This window comes from Halichoerus grypus, chromosome 11 (genome assembly GCF_964656455.1).
Source record: "Halichoerus grypus chromosome 11, mHalGry1.hap1.1, whole genome shotgun sequence".
Classification (NCBI taxonomy): Eukaryota; Metazoa; Chordata; class Mammalia; order Carnivora; family Phocidae; genus Halichoerus; species Halichoerus grypus.
Genome location: NC_135722.1, coordinates 98,840,335 through 98,845,759, shown reverse-complemented (window position 1 = coordinate 98,845,759; position 5,425 = coordinate 98,840,335). Strand labels below are relative to the sequence as shown.

The following is a 5,425-nucleotide window of genomic DNA, read 5'->3' as shown; positions in this document are numbered from 1 at the left end:
GCATACATTACCTTCAAGAAAATAAAAATTAAAGCAAAAAAAAAAAAGAAAAGAAAAGAAAAGAAACTTCCCAGGTATTCTGATGCTCAGTCAAAGTTAGGAACCACTAAGACAGCACACTGTCCCATCCACTATTGAAAACTCTGCAACAATCTGTGCTAAGTAGTTGTCCAACTCTGACTTGAATATCTCCATGATATAGATAGCTCACCACCTGAAACTGTCCATCATCTTCTTTATAGCCCAAATTCTTATGATATATCAATCATGGATATTGCATGGTAAAAGTACAGAGATATCGTGAGACTGTACTTGCCCAATCCATTTCCAGGGAGGTAAGTAGTTGGAGAGGCAATGAATGTCTCTCAATCCTTCAGCACTGAGTGGCTATCGAAGAGGGAGGCTTTTCACTGTGCTAGAACCCACTGCCCTGGCAATCACTTGGAAGAGATTTGCTGCTCAGAATGGAAGGCAGGGTTTAGAAGCTCTAGGAATTTTACATTTAGGTCTCATCCTCTGGCTTTGATTGATGGCACAGCTTATGCCATCTCGAAGACTCCCAGAAGTTGAGGTGGTGAGATGCCTCAGAAGACAGGAAGCTGGGCAAAAAAAGCCTTATAAATTATACCAGCTTTTGGGTCCAGAAAGTAGCTATTTATCTCAAGATGCAAGACCTATCTTTAAAGCATGATTTCCCGGGGCAGGGCTGGGTGGCTGGGTGGCTCAGTCATTAAGCATCTGCCTTCGGCTCAGGTCATGATCCCAGGACCCTGGGATCAAGCCCCACATCAGGCTCCCTGCTCAGTGGGAAGCCTGCTTCTCCCTCTCCCACTCCCCCTGCTTGTGTTCCCTCACTTGCTGTGTCTCTCTCTATTAAATAAATAAAAAAATCTTTAAAGCATGATTTCCTTTATCTTATACCCAGCAGCTCACTCTATCCGCTGGCTCTCTGTTGGAAGATCCTTGTGAGAGGGAGAGTAGTACAGGAATTAAAAGCACTGGCTTTCAATAGTACAGATAAAATTAATTATATTTTAAAAACTCAATCCAGAAAAAGACAGAAAAGTAGGAACAAATAACAGATATTAAAAACAAAACAAATAGGAAAGAGATAGATTTAAAACCAATCCTGTTGATAATTATATTAAATGTTAATAGTCTATACACCCAAATTAAAAGACAGAGATCATCAAACTAAATTAAAAATCAAGACCCAACACTTAAAGCATAAAAATGCAGCTAGATTAAAAGAAAAATGATGGAAATAGGTATACCATGTAAACTCTATTCAAAAGAAAGCTGAAGATGACTCTATTAATATCAAAGTAGTTTTCAGGGGCGCCTGGGTGGCTCAGATGGTTAAGCGTCTGCCTTCGGCCCAGGTCATGATCCCAGGGTCCTGGGATCAAGCCCCACATCGGGCTCCTGGCTCAGCGGGGAGCTTGCTTCTCCCTCTCCCTCTGCCTTTCTCCCTGCTCATGTTCTCTCTCTGTCTCTCTCTCTCTCTCTCTCTCTCTGTGTGTGTCTCTTTGTCTCAAATGAATAAATAAAATCTTTAAAAAAAAAATACATTTCAAAGTAGTTTTCAGAACAAGGGATATTACCAGAATAAAGAGGGACATTTCATAATGATAAAGAGGTGAATTACCCAGAGAACATAACAATCCTCAATATGTGTGCAGCTAATAACAGAACATCAAAATATATGAAACAGAAACTAATAGATCAATGTAATTCACCATATTAAAAAACTAAAAAAAAAAAAGCAATAGATGATCATCCCAATAGATGCAGAAAAGTCATTTGCCAAAATTTAACACCTATTTGTAATTTTTTTAAACCCTCCATAAATTAGGAATACAAGAAAACTTCCTTAATCCAATAAAGGGCACCTTAAACCCCTGCAGCTAACATCATACTTAGTAGTGAAAGATTGAATGATTTCCCATTAAAATCAGGAACAAAGCAAGGATGTTAGCTCGCAACACTTCTGTTCAACATCACACAGGCAGTCCTAGCCAGTGCAATGAGACAATAAAAAGGAATAAAAGGCACTCAGATTTGAAATGAATGGTAAAACTGTCTTTATCATACAGCAAGATCGTCTCTGTAGAAAAACTTGAAAGAATCTACTAGAACTAATAAATGAGATTAACAAAGACACAATAGAAGGCCAATATATTTTTTAAACAATTGTATTTCTATATTAGCAACAAACAACTGGAAAGTGAAACTGAAAAATAGTATAAAAAACAATCCTCAGAGATAAATTTAACAAAATATGTGTAAGACTTATACACTGAAAACTGTGACATTGCTGAGAGAAATAATGTGAGCCCAAATAAACAGAAAGATGCAAGACTCCATCGATCAGAATATTCAATACTGTTAAGATGTTAATTGTCCCCAAAATGATCTATAGATTCTCAATGCATACCTAACCAAAAGACCAGTAGGCTTTTTTAAGAAACTGCTTATCCAATTCTAACAGAAATGAAAAAGATCTAGAATAGAGAGGGGAAAAAGTTGGAGTACTTATACTACTTGATTTCAAGACCTACTACAAAGTTACAGTAATCAATCATGTCAGTGTGGTATTGAGGTAAGGATTGACATATAGATCAGTGGAACAGAAGAGTCCAGAAATATACCCTACATATGGTCAACTGATTTTGACAAAGGTACCAAGGCAATTCAGTGGGAAAAGGAAAAGTTTTTTTCAATGAATTATGCTAGACAATTGGATATTGAGGTGGGAGGATGGGGAGAAAGGGCAAGAGCAGGGAAGGAGGAAAAAAAAGAAGGAACAAACTAAGGAAGGAAGGACCTCAACATATATCTTATACCATATTAAAAAGCTAATTTGAGGAGCACCTGGGTGGCTCAGTCAGTTAAGCGTCTGCCCTTGGCTGGTCATGATCTCAGGGTCCTGGGATCAAGCCCCACATCGGGGCTCCCTGCTCAGTGGGGAGTCTGCTTGTCCCTCTCCCTCTGCTCCTCCCCCTGCTTGTGCTCTCTCTCTCTCTCAAATAAATAAAATCTTTTTTTAAAAAAAGTTAATTTGAAATGAATCATAGACCTAAATATAGAGCTTTGTAAAATTCTAGAAGAAAACAGAGGAAAAATCATTTCTACCTTGGGTTAGGCAAATAGTTCTTAGGACACAAAATCTATATAGTAGAGCTCAAGGCTAACTTTAAATTTTGAGCAAGGCATGTTTTAGGCAAATTAAAAGAAGTGATCTTTATACAGCTGAGTCCAACTATGTTCAGTCCCTCCATCCTCTCTCCTGGAACACCTTCCCTCTTCCCCGATCCAAATCCTTAGTATAACCAACTCTTAATTGTTGTCCTGTCTCAGCTCACTGCCACTTGCTCCAGGAAGACTTTCCTCACACCCTAAACTGGATCCAGTGCTTCTCCTTTGACTCTCATCACTACCTGGACTTAGCACTTAGCCCTCTCTATTGTAACGGCCTATAACGCCCTCTAGATTGGGAGCCCCATGAGACACTGGGATGATGTGCGAATTGCTCATTCTTATTCCCAGTGCCTGGCAGAGGGTGGATGGCCAGTATATTTTACTGGATGAGCAATTGTGTGAACACATCCTTTTTTTTTTTTTTTTTTTTCAATTTTTTTGTTGTACTTGATCTTAGCCAAAAGGCCAAGAAGTGATTCAATTTTTTTGGTTGTAGTAAAATACTCACAGTACAAAATTTAACCATCTTAACCATTTTTAAGTGTACAGTTCAGTAGTACTAAATACATTCATAATGTTGTTCAACCATAATCACCATCCATCTCCATAACTCTTTTTATCTTGTAAAACTGAAACTCTAATACCCATTAAACACACACGCTCCATTTCTCCAGTTTCCATATGAATTTTATTTCTGCAAAAAAATCATTGGGACTTTGATAGAGGTTGCATTGGATCTGTAGGTCACTTTGGGTAGTATCGACATTTTAACAATATTAATCCATGAACATGGGATGTGTTTCCATTTATCTATACCTTCTTTAATTTTTCAGCAGTGTTTTGTAGTTTTCATTGTACAAGTCTTTCACTTCCTTGGTTAAGTCTCCCTGGCAACCACCATTCTACTGTCTCTATGATTTTGACAACTCTAAGTATTTCATATAAGTGAAATTATAAGGTATTTGACTTTGGGTGACTGGCTTCTGGCAGTCTGGCATAGTGTCTCCAAAGTTCATCCATATTGTAGCACATCACAGAATTTCCTTCCTTTTTAAAGCTGAATAATATTCCATGTGTGTGTATATACCACATTTTGGTAATCCATTCATCTGTTGATGGACACATGGGTTGCTTCCATGTTTTAGCTACTGTAAACAATGCTGCTATGAACACAGGTATACAAAATATCTCTTCCAAAAACTATAATTCAGGGGTCATTTCTACAGTTTGTTACTAGACAAGTTTCTCTGAATGTGTAGAGTACCCAAAACCATGAGGAGGAGGCAGGGAAAAAATCTCTTTCAGACCCTGCTTTCAATTCTTTTGGGTGTATACCCAGAGGTGGAATTGCTGGATCATATGGTAATCCTATTTTTTATTTTTTGAGAAAGTGCTATACTCTTTTCCACAGGCAATGGCTATATAGTTTCACATTCCCACCAACAGTGCATAAGAGCCCCAATTTCTCTGCATCCTGTTATATTGTTTTCTTTTTTTTTTTTTTCTGTTTCTCTTTTTTATTTTTTTATAGTAGCCATCCTAATGGGTGTGAGGTGGTGTCTCATTGTAGTTTTGATTTGATTTTCCCTTGATGATTAGTGCAACTGAGCATCTTTTCATGGGCTTATTGGTCATTTATATATCTTCCCTGGAGAAATGTCTATTCAAGTCCTTCACCTAATTTTGAATCAGGTTCTTTGTTGTTGAGTTTTAGGAATTTTCTAGATATTCTAGATAGTAATCCTTTATCAGATGTATGATTTGCAAAATTTTTCTCCCATTCTGTGGGCTGCCTTTTTACTCTGTTGATGGTGTCTTTTGGTGCACAAATTTTTAATTTTCATGAATTCCAATTGTCTATTTTTCATCACCTGTCCCTTTGGTGTCATATTCAAGACATCATTGCCAAATCCAGAGTCATGAAGCATTTGTCCTATGTTTCCTTCCACCAGTTTTATTGTTTTAGGTCTTATACTTAGGTCTGATGCATTTTGACTTAATTTTTGTATATGGCACTATGTAAACGTTCAACTTCATTATTTTGCCTGTGGATATCTGGCACCATTTGTTGAAAGACTGTCTTTTCCCCCATTGAATGGTCTTGGCACCCTTAACAAAAATCATTTGACCATATATTCAAGAGTTTATTTCTGGGCTCTATTTTAGTCCACTGGTTTATATGTCTATCTTTAGGCCACACTGTTTTGATAATGTAGCTTACACT

General features: G+C 37.5%; 1 pseudogene; it reads left to right on the top strand.

Moving 5' to 3' along the window:
- Nucleotides 1-4,397: 4,397 nt before the first annotated feature.
- On the top strand, nucleotides 4,398-4,565 carry LOC118549868 (small nucleolar RNA U3; annotated as a pseudogene).
- The last annotated feature ends 860 nt before the right edge of the window (nucleotides 4,566-5,425 follow it).